The sequence below is a fragment of the Chenopodium album genome, chromosome 15, assembly GCF_948465745.1.
Source record: "Chenopodium album chromosome 15, dcCheAlbu1.1, whole genome shotgun sequence".
Lineage (NCBI taxonomy): Eukaryota > Viridiplantae > Streptophyta > Magnoliopsida > Caryophyllales > Amaranthaceae > Chenopodium > Chenopodium album.
Genome location: NC_137848.1, coordinates 32608098 through 32621728, shown reverse-complemented (window position 1 = coordinate 32621728; position 13631 = coordinate 32608098). Strand labels below are relative to the sequence as shown.

Here is a 13631-nt window from a genome sequence, read left to right as displayed (position 1 = left end):
GGCTGAGGAATCTCCCAACCGCAGCCAGACAACCAGTAAGCCTCTGAGCTTCCTTGACAGTGCGGGGTGACTTCATGTCAATCACCGCCTGTATCTTTACAAGGTTAGCCTCTATTCCCCTTTGATCAATCAGAAATCCGAGAAACTTCCCAGACTCAACACCAAAAACACACTTTTTGGGATTTAACATGACCTTATGCCGCCTGAGTGTGGTGAAGGTTTCTCGGAGATCAACAAGGTGATCTGCCTATAGCTTGGATTTGACTATCAAGTCATTAATATACGCCTCTACATTCCTCCTAATCTGATTAATGAGACTGTATTAATCATCCGTTGGAAAGTAGCCGACGCATTCTTTAAGCCAAACGACATCACCGTATAACAGAATAACCCTTGATCAGTGACGAAGGCCATCTTCTCTTGATCTTTTTTCCACTGGGGTATCTGGTGGAAGCCGGAGTAGGCATCCATGAAACTCATCAAGGCATGTCCGGCTGTAGAGTCGACCAGGATGTCGATCTTTGGAAGCGGGTAACTGTCCTTTGGACATGCCTTGTTCAAGTTAGTGTAATCTACACACATGCGCCATGTACCATTCGGCTTCTTTACAAGTACCACGTTCGCAACCCAATCAGGGAAGTTACATGGCCGAATGAACCCAGCGTCTAACAGTTTTTTGACCTCGGCAGCTACAGCCTGACTTCTCTCCTCACCGTGATTTCTTTTCTTTTGCCGGATGGGCTTCTTTTTTGGATCCACGGTGAGTTTGTGGACAGCAAGATCCGGGCTGATGCTTGGCATCTCTTCCACTTCAAAGGCAAAGATGTCTTTGAATTCTTTCAGCAGGAGGTGCAAGTCTACACCCAACCTTTCGAAGGCAGCCGTCCCCACCTTAACAGTTCGCTCTGGACGGCTGTCGTCAAGAGGAATATCAATGTGCTCACCAGCCGGCTGGGGACGGAGCTCATCTGACCGTTCCCCGGTCAGTGATTGCTATTTGTTCTCCTTCTTTACCTCCACCAGCTGATTAAATTTTCTTTTATTTGCAGCTGCTGGAGGTGGTGAATCAGGGTCCTTGACACCATTATGGTCTATTGGCTCCTTCGGCTGCAGCAGCCGTTGGTTTGACGTCTGAGAGATAACACTCCCTTGCCGTCTTCTGATCCCCGTTCAGGGAGCCAACAAAGCCATCATCCTTTTCATACTTGAGCAGCATAAGAGCTGAGATGATGACGGCCTTGCACTCGTTCAGAGTGGGTTGGCCAAGAATGATGTTGTAGGCGGTCAGCTCTTTAACCACCAAGAATCGGACGATCATATGTCGCCCTTTTCCCTTCTGCACCAGTCGGATGGGTAGATCAATTTGTCCGACTGGGTGCACGACTCCTCCCCCAAAGCCAACAAGTGGATGGGAGACGTCGCGTAGGTTGTCCAGCTTATAGCTCAGCTTGGACAGACACTTGTAGCTGATGAGATCAGAGGAGCTAACTGTGTCTATAAGGATACGACCAATCATCTGGTTGGCAACCTTACACTCAATGACGACTGGGTCGTCATGCGGCCAACGGACTTTGCCCCGGTCCTTCTCAATGATGAGGACGTTTGGGAATGTACCACTGGTGGACGCCTGTCATCATTAACCGAGTGGATCATCTTCTTCAGATGATCCTTGGTGCCCCGAATGGTCGGGCCACCGCTTGCGAACTCGCCTGCTATTGTGTAGACCGGATCCTTGTTGGTGTCCGAGCTACTAGTAGGCTGGACAGTCTTAGACGACTGCCCTAGTTTCGTCTTGGAAGCCGCTTTGGACTTCAAGACATAGGACTTCAACAAGCCCTTGTCAGCCAGACGGTCCAACGTCCGCTTGAGGCTATAGCAGTCGTTGGTGTCATGGCCTACTTCCTCATGGAAGTGACAGTATTTATTCTTATTTCGCGATTGAACGAAACTCTTCATCGGATTCGGCTTCTTAATGGTCAGCCGGTCCTTTATCTCCATGAAGATGGAGTGGCAGTCTTTATTGAATTCGTATCGAGAGACGTACGACTTGAATTCTTTCTTTTTCTTTTTGGGCGGCTGATCAGACTCATCAACTGCCCAAACTTATTTTCTCTTTGATCTCTCTTCAGCTTTCTGAGCCGGCTGAGCAGACCGACTCTCTTTTTTCTTGTCAGACTTCTTAGAGTTCGACTGATGGTTGGACGAGCAAAGGTCGGTAGCTTGAGTAAAGCTCTCCGCCTCTATCAACGCCTCTTGAAGGGTGAAAACCCTCTTTCGGACAAGGTCGAACTTAAAGGTCGAACCATCCTTCAGACCCTTGAAGAAGTCTGTATAGGCTACCTCGTCAGACAACCCCTAAATCTGGATTCTCACCAGATTGAACCGTCTGACATAGGAGCGAAGACCTTCTCTCTCTCCATGTTGTATGGTGCTCAAGTCAAGACTCATTTTCTTGGCAGGGATGTTCATTGAGAAGTTGGATGCAAACAGGGAGGCAAGCTTTCTAAAGCTGTCAATGCACCCGGCTGGCAGGTTGCTGACCCAATGTTGGGCTATGCCCTTTAAGGTAGCCGGGAAACAGCGACACCACATAGCATCCTCCAACCCCTGCATGTGAATAAGGTTGGAGAAGGCCATGAGGTGGTCCTTTGGGTTGGAGGTACCATCATAGGCACCTACCAACACATTTTTAACCTTGGCCGGCTATTCCGCCTCGATTATTTCCTTGGTGAACGCAGAATTTTGTTCACCAAGTTTGAGCAGACGGAGCTGCCAGTCCAAAGGTTGGACACTGTATGTCGCCTGCCCCCCAAAGAGGGCCGGGTGCATGAAATGAGGAGAATACGGGCCGTATTTAATAGGGGGTACGTACAGGGCATTCCCAATCATATGAGGGCCAGAGTGGACGGAGTTGCCGCCTGTCTAGCTCTCATGCAAGGATTGAGTATTCCTCACAGATGTATTCTTGAAGTTGTCTGGGAAGCTCGAGGTAGAGGATGACTTAGACAGCTGCTGATTTCGATTTTTCTCAATGACATGTCGAGCATCGGTAAAAGTCTTCTTGCTGCCATATGGCTGGACAATATGAATGACCTTCCTTGTGCCCCTCTGGGGAAGAAGGATCTTTGTTCAGTCAATGGCAGGCGTAGTCTTCTCCTTGGGATGTGGAGTAGGCTGCCAGTCCCTGATTGACTTCTTCCTCGCAGTTAGAGGAGATTTTTTGGCTGACTGACCCTTGCTAGAGACAGCCGTCTTCTTTTCAATCAGGTCCTTGATCTCACCCTTGAAACTTGTCATGAATTTCATGAGCTCGTCTCTGGTGACTGGAGCCTGACCTCTTGCCGTTTGGGTTTCCCCTTCCGGCTGCCCAGGGGGCCTGCTTGTACCCGCATGGCTATCACCTCGTCCCAGGTTATCCCTAGGACGGATGCGCTTTGAAATGAGTGACCCATCTTTGGCCACATATATTTCGACCTGAGGATCATCATCCTCCCAGTCTGTAAAGACCTCTGGTTGATTATCCTTGGGGTCAGGAGGTGGTACAGACTCTTGAACCATCTTTGAGGTACTTTCCCCATAAACGACGCCAAATGTTTTGGGTGTTTTTGTCCCTCGGGAGAGTTACGGCTCGAAGACTAGTCCAACTGCGCCTGTACCTGCAAAACAACGGAGACTTAGGGTGGTTGGAGCTCCGCCTCTGACGATCAAGTTAGAACGTGTTTGGAGAGGGTAAAAAAGGTGCGGAAAGTAAAGGAGATCTTCTCGGATTCCGAGATTAGGTGTTTTCTCTGATGTGAGAGAATGTAGGGTAGGTATAATAAATGATTGAATGCGTCCCGAAAATGAGGGATATCTCCCTATTTATAGGGTCATTGGGAAATGTGCCCTCTCTTAGGTCATTCTGACCTAGATTTGGTGGGCTGCGCCATTTTGCAGCGTTCTAGGGAATTGGGACTTGAAGGCCGCAATTCTAGCAGGTATTTGAGGCTGACATGTGTCTGCTGATAATTGGCCTAAGTAGACCTGTCCAGGCTTAACACGTGGCCCTCTTTGATTGGTCTACATATCTAGGGTATTTTTACCCAAAACATTTGCCCCTCACAGGTTTGGGAATTAATTTGTTATTGTTGATTGTTTTCTAGGAGGTGTATTCTCTAGGAGACTTTTATGTGATTAACGCTTTGTTTGGATAGGAATAAGGAAGGAAAGTAAGGGGAGGGAAAGAAGAGGAAGGAAAGGGAAAAGAAAGGGAGGGGGAGGTGAGCACCATTTTCCCTCCAAATCTCTCCAATTTTGGCGGGATTATGCTTATTAAAGAGAGAGGGAAAATGGATGCCTCCCTCTCCTTTCCTTTCCTTTCCCCAATCCTTTACCCAAACAAGAGATTTTGTCCTCCTCCCTTTCACTTCCCTTCTTTTCCTTCTATTTCCTTTTTCCAAACAAAGTGTAAAAGTGGCACAAAGAATTATTTACACGAGGTGTGTACATCGTTGTTTGGATAGGAAATAAGGAAGGAAAGGAAGGGAAAGGATAGAAGAGGAAGGGAAGAGAGAAGAAAGGGAGGGGAGCTCCATTTTCCAACCAAATCCCTCAAAATGTGGAGGGATTATGCTTATTAAAGAGAGAGGGAAAATGGATCCCTCTTCTCCTTTCCCTTCCTTCCCCCAATCTTTTATCCAAATAAGAGAGTTTGTCCCCCACCCTTTCTCTTCCTTTCTTTTCCTTCCATTTCCTTATATCCAAACAAGGTCACTAGTAGAAAAACACATTTTGGCACCGAGTTATTGGCACCGGTTCTTATTAAAAACCGTTGGAAAAAAAAATTAGGCGGGTTTTAGTATAATAGAAATGGCACTGGTTCAAACCAAGTTGGTGCCAAATTAGAGAAATGCCACCGGTTTGAACAGGCGGGAATTCTTAAAAAAAAACCACCAGCTTGCCTTAGCTTATTTCGATCTTTTCTTCTCCCCTCTTTCTAGTTCCCTCTCTCGCTCTCTCTCCTCTCTCTTGCTCTCTCTCCACGCCAGCTTCCCACCGCAGCCACCGCCATCTTGAAAATCGACACTTCGACGACGGTGATAGATCCTCTCTCTTGCCTTCTCTCTCCTCAAAATCGCAGTCAAATGCAATCGAAGCCACCGCAAACCACCGCCGATTTCCATTTCCTTCGATCTCCTTTCCCATCACTGCGTCGCAAGAAACACTTTTCTTCTCGAAGCCAAGGGTTAGGGTACAAGGTAAAGGCAGGGAAGAATAGGAAGAGAGGTGATTTCTGGATCTGAATTGCTAATTTATGTGCTTATTTCAGTGGTAATTCGTTTATTATTGATTTTTGTTAGATTTAGAGTTTAGGGTTATGGTTGACCGTGTTTATCAATGTATATTAGATTTGAGGGTTTACTAGCTCTTAATTTAGGGCTTTGAATTTTGATGTATTTCATTTTTGTAAGTTGATTTCATTGGATTATTATGAATTTGGTGTTTAGTTTTGCTTTGAAATCGATGAAATTATGACATTATGATGGTTACTATGATGAATTAATTGTTTAATTTCTACTGTTGTTAGTATTTTTAATCATTTATTTGGATGATTATGGAAAGCTTTACACAATTGGTATGAATTTGTATATATATGTTGGTTAAATCTTTGATTATTTATATAGTTATTTGTTGATTTTTCTTGCAGCAATTTTTTATTAATTATAATTGATGGAATATTTTTGAAATTTTTCTATTTGATGGATTATCAAATCAAATTCACGAGTTTAAGTTGTAAATTCATCCTTAAAATGTGTTTGAACACTAGTTTGGCCATAATGTCTATGCACCTATTGTAAGGAGGGTGATCCCATCACAAGGGGGTCCTTCCTTAGATGCCCATGGCCATTTAAAAGCCTAGGACTTTACACTTATTAAGGTATAGTAGGATTTGAATTCCTGACTGTTTGGGGGACCTTGAATTAGAATTGATTCTATCATTACGCTTTTTTATAAGAAAGAAGTAGGAGTTGCCAATGAGTTTTGGGAAAACTCATAAACCTCGTTCATTCCTTTCTTCCATGTGGAGTTCATGGAATAATTAGCACGAATCGTAAGTTTACCCATGCCCAAATTGGTCTACATAAACCAGAAATGAGTTCGGGAGCGAGGGTACTAAAATAACGTTCCCTTTAGAGGGGAATCGCTATTCTAGCCCTAGTACGACCTCTACTAGCTCTTCCTTTTTCACAATTTCATCACCAAACAATATATGCAACGCGATACCTAAAACCAAGTTAGTTGATTTTATTTACACATATTAATTCACGTAGGAATTACATTGCAACGTCGTTATTCTTTATTTAATCATATTCGTGAATATGACAAGAAATAAACAATATTCGCCTTGCCTTAAGTGATCAACCAACAATTAATTATTCAATTCTAATCTTATTTAACGCAAGATACTATGTGGAATTGATTAATTAAACCTTTTAAAGTGATCAAGCAACACTAATTAATTAATTAAAGTTCTTTTAAACAAGAAAATAAAAATGATTTATCTAATTGCTCGGGAATTTACCACTTCTCTTTGCTAGATCTCCGTTTAGATCACTTATGGACTCCTTCTTGTTGAGGAACCTCCACCGTAGTAACAAAATATCAAAGGGGTGAGTGTTTAGCACAAGAGGGGTTAGGTAGCACAAGTTCACAAGTTTTTCGCCAGAGTTTAGGGTTAATTTTCTGTCTGTTTAAGCCTCGGATTAAGCCTTTATTTATAGGGAATGAGTAGGTTTAGGGTTTTGAACATTCTGCCGCAGCAGGTATTGCGCGCAACTGGATTAGTTGCGCACGACCACCCAGCGCAAGTGGTTGAGTTGCGCTGCTATAGGCAGCGCAACTAATTGTCTTGCGCGCGGCTTTATGGCAAGATTCGATTTTCCAATTTTTTGAAATTCTGAATCTTTCATGAGCGCAACTATGGAAGTTACGCTGATTGTCACGCGCAACTAAATTAGTCGCGCGTGCCAACCCAACACGACTCCTTGAGATGCGCGCGTTATTTTCTGCGGCAGCGCTTATTTTGACCTTAGCACTCCTAAATCCGTCATTATTTGGGTTTTAAGTAGGGGCTTAAGCCTAATTATGATCGGATTAATTAATTAGACTTTATTTGGCTTTGTTTCTTGGTTTGGGCTAGTCTTTTGTGGTTTAACCAGTTATCCATAAGCATTCTTCACTTCGATCCAACACGAAGATGGTTTTATTTATCGTCATTGCACTTCCTGTCGAGACAGGAGGCCAAAAGTAGTCGCTACAGTTAGCCCCCACTTTGATCGAGTCTAGAATAGATGATGATCAAAGTAGTCAAGGAAATAAATCCGAGACTCATTCTGCGAAGTTCTCAAAGAGTAGAGAATCTTTCAGAAATGCTAAGGATGTAGAAACGATCCTTGATTCGCTAAGTGTATGAAACAAGTAGCTATTAAGGCAAGAAAAATTTATTTCTAGTCTTAACTCGCTAAAGAATCTAGATTGATCCTTTGCTTTTGTAGAACGCTTTTACAAGTGAAGGTGTTCTGGGTGATGTCAAATCATGAGAAGAGATCGGTTTAAAAAGAGTAAAAGGGGGTGATTTCCTCTCAATCATGTCATCGTTGGTCTAAAGTCCCTCGATATGTCATTGAAACTTTAGCCTGACTTTAACAAAGTAAAAAGATGAAAAAAGGCATTTTTGGCATTTGAGCCTAGACGTTTTCGGCATTCGAGCCTAAATGTTTCGGCATTCGAGCCTCATCGGTATTCGAATCGGATGTCCACAAGATAGAAATACATGTCTCAGGACTGGAGGCACATATCCAAATCCAGTGAGAGAAAAGAAAGTCAGCAACTCTCTCAGCAGTTTTGTCCACAAGATGAGTACACGTGTCTCAAGACTGGGGGCACGTGACTACATGGGTGCGACATCGTCTCGTCGCTCTTTATACAGGGGGTGGACGGACACCCTAACTGTCCGGTAAGCTAGTAAGCTCACTAACTACCGTATTTGCTTCCAATCAAGAAGTGTCTGTTCTTGATGGTTCGACGCGCCTGTCGACTCGTGAGCTAACGCCTAAAGTAAAGTAATTCTCTACCTTTTAGTTCCGAGAGGTAGATCTCGCAAAGCTTGGGCTGAAGTGAAATTTTGTGCAACACCTACGCCATACAATTTTACGCTGTACGATACGCCTTGCATTTTTACGCTGCATGATGACGCCTTCCTTTTTGCTTTGGACGTGAAGAAAGAAGAAAAGCCGGACATTTATAACGTCGGTACAGTAAAATGACAAACCTGTCTATGAGAGCTTTTATGTAAAGCACCACTACGGAACGTCTTAAGACACATTTACGAAAAACGTTCAAAACGTATGCTTAGGGAAGGCACAAAGCACGGTATGCATGTAGATGATTCAAAAAACTAACAAAGAAGAAAATAAACTACAAAATGCAAAGCAATTAAAAGATTTTGATAATTTGCGCGTCATTACGTCTAATAACGAGCAAAAACCGTTGAAAAATGATCAAACAGATCAAAATCTGGATACCGGTTATTTTAATGACCAGTATCCGCGCGCAACTCAGTAGGTCGTGCTGGCCAGGTGCGCGCATCATACTGAGTTGCGCTGGTCTGTCATGTGCAATTGATTCAGTTGCGCGCGACATTTAAATCAGCAAAAAGAAATCGCTGAGCGCGATTTTTAGTTCGCGTTCTCTTTCTTCTTCCTTCACCATTTTCGACCCTTTTTCTCTCTAGAAAGCTCGGTTTTTTGCGATTTTTGAAGCCAAAGGAAGTTAGATCTTGTCCCTTATTCATTTTTTCCATAATCCAATGTAAGTTTTTTACTAAATTTCGTTCGTTCTTGGCTGAATTTGGGCGATTTTCGAATCGTTAAACCCCAAATTTCGAATTTGGGGGTTTTTGATTCGATCCATTATTCTTGAAATTGTTTGTTCCATGTTGTTATGCCATGTTTAAGGAGTGTTTTGCAACAAATTTCATAAAAAATGGTTAAGTATTGAACCTTGTATGAGCATTTCTTTGTTTAAGTTCGTTCTTGCTCTTTTCCTTCAAATTTTGCTCGAATCTGTTTCTTTCCTTGCTCATTTTGGTTACATTTGCTGATTATGAAGTAGATTATAGTAGCGGAACTAGTATTACTTTCATAATTCACATTTTGTAAATTTTGAAATTGAAAAATTGCGCGAAGTATACTATTAGCTCGTTTTTTGCCATGTTTAAACCTTAAAATTGTTTGGTAAACGATAATCATGTTTGTATTACTGTTATTCGTCTAGGGGTAGTTGATTCTTTGAGATTTTGAAATACAATCCCTTGAATGCTTAGTTGAAACTGGTATAGGATGGCTTTTGTGGGTGTTAGAAGCCCCCATTTACTGAGTTTAACTGTAGGTATCGTAGCCCCCAAGTATGGGTGGCATTCGATTTTCGTGTTTTGCCCTATCGGTAGTCGTTATGCTGCCGAAATGGGTTTAGAACACATATGTTAGCTTAGAAATAAGTTAATAAAGAAACCTTATCCAATCATAGTATGGACTCGCCTCCATTCGTTGATGCTGAGGAGATTCTAGAGGGTCCTAACGAGGCGGTCCGCCCTCGAAAGAGGGTGACCCGTCCTCGTGAGGAGGTTCGAGAGCGACACGTTGCAGCCGATCGACGTCGCCAGGAGGACGTGGTTTGGGAGGCTCCTCCCAACTGGGACCCAGACCATCATGTCTTGATCAGAGGGTGGCGCGGCATCGTGAGTTCTTTGCGCCTTCGTTTTTCTTTTTTTTGTTTTTTCTCCTTTTCAAACTATAACCGTTTTTTTTAATTTTATTTTTTACTTTTCCTTAGAGTGAGCCTAGCATGCGTCTATATGGTTCTGGTGACCTGCAAGCCTGTTTTGCGAGTTTTCCCGAGGTGGTAAAGGAGATTGTGGAGCTTTCGAAGATTAGCCCCCAGTTGGTGGCTCTTTTGGATTTATCGAGTCAGCCTGCGTCGTTAGCTTTCCTCTGTGGATTGCTAGAGTTTTAGTGGGATTCCACCAACACTTTCCACTTTCCATGGGGAGAGATGAAAATTACCCCTTTCGATTTCTATATGATTACGGGTTTTCCTTTTGGAGGCGATCCCGTAGCCACAGATATCGTTAAGGGGTCAGACGAGAGACTGCGTGACCTTGTGGGGGACCGTCTCGCGGCGGCCCTTCACGTGTACTGATGATCGTCGTTTATGGCGCTCAAAAGAATAAGATTTAGGTTCATTTTCTTTATTTTCTTTCATCATTTTCATATAATTCTCTTAGTTTTATTTAATTTTCTATTTTTTATAATTCACTTTGGTTCTCGATTAGTTTTTACGAGTTTTTCATATTTTTAGTTGATAATTCATAGTTTTAGTTTTAGTTTTACTTTGTTATGCTTTCTCTCTTTGTTTTATTTGTGTTTTGTAGGTGAATAATCAAGTCATTTTGCTCATTTTGGGACTGCCTTGTTCGCGGGCATCATCTCGAGTGCACTGATGATGGGGATGCTCGGGAGCTCGGAGTTTGATCAAGCAAGCGAAGGAGCCAAGGCCTCGTGCACCACACAGGGGTGCGCGCGCAGCGGTCTGTGCGTGCGCACGGCCTTGTGCGGCCCCCTTCGCTCGATTTTCCTATTTATAGCTTTTGACTTTATTTTTTATGTCGACTTAACTTTTGTACTTGAGAAATAATTTTCCAGAAATAGTAAAGAGAGAAAGTAGAGAGAGAAGCTTAAGATTTACTTGTTTGTACTTGAATTTGATCTTGAAATTTCTTCTTCAATTCAATGAAAGTTTGTAAGATTTCTTATCTTTGATTTACTTTTAATGCAGTTCTTTCTTGTTTCTTGAATTATTGATTGAGATTACATTCCTTTCTCTAGAATTTGTTGATTGATTGATTTTCTTTGATTAACCTTGAATGAATATGAATGTGATTGAATTTGTTTTGTTCCTTAATTTCACCATGATTAGTGAGTAGATTAGTTGCTAGGGAGAAGGGGAAGCATGCTTGATTGATGATTTTTACTAGTTGATGATGCTAAATTGATTTGAATGTTGCAATTAAATTGGTTGACATAGTTGGGCATGTGATTAATTAAACTAGGAGTGATCAACCTATATGATTAATCTAGATTGCATTGCAAATTTCAATGACATGCACCCTTGATTTGAGGATTGCTTTAATTGATTGAATTTGATTGTGATTTTCCTTGTTAGCCATTCATAGTGAACCCTAGCTTGGCTTATAGGAGGTAGCTTTTGGATTCCTTTGATTGCAACTATTGTTTGTCCCTTGTGATGTTGAATCGATTGAGTGATCTATAAATTAGCATAATCATCGAGCTTGAATGTGGAACCAATATCCCTAGTGTTTAGCATATTGAATTCTTCGATTTGTTTAGCTTTTTGACATCTTAGTTACCAACCACTACCATTTATATTCTTCGATTTAGCTTGACATAGGCTATAACATCGTTCCTACTCATTCCTTTGGGTTCGACCCTTGACTTACCATATACTTGTATTAGGGTTGGTCGAGTGTTTACAAATTAAGTTTGGCTCTAGGGAGAGGTAGATAACGACCTACATTTTCCTCTTGTCAAAATTGGCGTCGTTGCCGGGGAATGATATTGGTGCTTTGTTATAGTTGTTGAGTCTATTTCACCTTTAATTGAAAATACAAAAAGATTATCTTTTAGGCTACATTTGTAGTCGTGCTACTAACCATTTCTTTTGAGATTTTATGTCTAGAGCACGTGGTAATTCACTATTGCCATTTGATCCAGAAATTGAGAGAACTATTGCAAGGTTGAGGAGTGCTAGACGATCTTTGAGCCCTAGCATTTCAAGTGAAGAAGAACCACAACAAGAAGAACAAGCAAGAATGGGAGAAAACCCGAGAGTGGCATTGAAAGAATTGGGGATTCCCGGTGCATATAGATTTGAGAGTGGGATTGCTCCACCTACAACACCGACAAATGATTTTGAAATAAGACCGGCAATGATCACTTTGATAGAGAGGCGACAATTTAGTGGGGCCAAGCATGAAAGCCCACTAAACCATCTCAAGGAGTTCGAAAAATATTGCAATACTATTAAGGTGAACGAAATTTCTCAAGAATTCATTCACCTCAAGCTCTTTCCCTTTTCTCTCATAGGGCATGCTTTGGAATGGCTAGACAAGGAGGTTAAGCCGAATTCTCTAAGGACATGGGACGAGGTTACCAAGGAATTTCTATCCCGTTTCTGTCCATAAAAGAAAACGGCGGAGGCTAGAGCTTTGATTCAAGGTTTCAAGAAAAAGCCAAGTGAGAGCCTCTATGAATCATGGGAGAGATACAAAGAGTATCAAAGAGAATGTCCTCATCACGGAATTCCAAACTATCAAATCATTCAAATCTTCTATGGAGGCCTTAGCCCTCAAGGAAAATCATGTTTAGATGGAGGAGCCGGAGGTCCTATCATGAACAAAACAGAAGAGGAAGTGGTGGACATAATTGAAGACGTAGTGAGGTATTATAGAGATTGGCAAGATGGAGAAAGAGAGTTAACTAGCAAGAGTAGCTCTTCGGTGTACTCGGTTGATCATCTAAATGCAATCAACAATCTATCCTCACAAATAACAAACTTGGGGAAGGAGATGTCCGCTATCAAGGCAAAGTTGGAATGTGCTACCTACCAAGTTTCAAGTCTTCCCTCCCAATCTAAGGGGAGAGGTATGTCTTCTAATTCTCAACCCCCTCCTTCTTCGAATAACATGCCTAGTGGATGCTTGTTTTGTGATGATTGTGGGTCGTATGATCATAATGTTTCTAGTTGCTCTCATGCATGTATGGATGTTTGTGATGATCAAGATGGAAATGTGAATGAGCATGTGAACTATGTGTCAAATAATCATGATTCTAGGTTTGAGAATCAAAGAGGTCAATGGAATATGAATTACAACAATCATGGCAATTTTGACAACTATAACCTAGGTGGTGGTTATAGGAACCAAGGGAACCAAGGTTCTCGAGGTAACTATAACAATCAAGGTTATAGTAGCCAAAATCAAAACCAAAATTATGGTAATCAAAACCAAGGTTATGGGAATCATAATCAAGGTAGTGGTAACCATAATCAAGGTTATGGTCAAAATCAAAATAAGGGTAATTGGAACAATCAAGGTAGAGGCAATTTTCAAAACAATGCTCAAAGAGGACCTCAACCCGGATTTGCTCCAAAGGCCCAAAATGATAATTCCTATGTTCAATCCTCTTCTTCTTCACATAAAACAAATTTGGAAGAAATCATTGAAAATCAAATAAAGTTGTTGAACACTTACATGACCATAAGTGGTAAGAAATTTAATGAAATGATGACTCATAATAAGAAGCTTGAAAATCAAATTTCTCAACTTGCTAATGCTTTGAAAGACCATGCTAGTCATTCTTTTTTACCTTCCCAAGGCCTAGATCCCAAGAGACCGGTTAATGCTATTGTCACAAGGAGTGGTAAGATTCTTGAGGAGAGTTTGCCTAAGAAGAGTGAGACCAAAGAGGGCACAAAAGAGGTTTTGGTTGAAGATGAGAGAGATGGTGCATCTT

General features: G+C 41.9%; 1 non-coding gene across 1 annotated transcript; it reads right to left on the bottom strand.

Moving 5' to 3' along the window:
* Positions 1 to 12314: 12314 nt before the first annotated feature.
* Positions 12315 to 12420, bottom strand: LOC145583563 (small nucleolar RNA R71). Its single transcript, XR_014100200.1, has one exon. It is a non-coding gene; the product is annotated as a small nucleolar RNA R71 (small nucleolar RNA).
* Positions 12421 to 13631: the final 1211 nt, after the last annotated feature.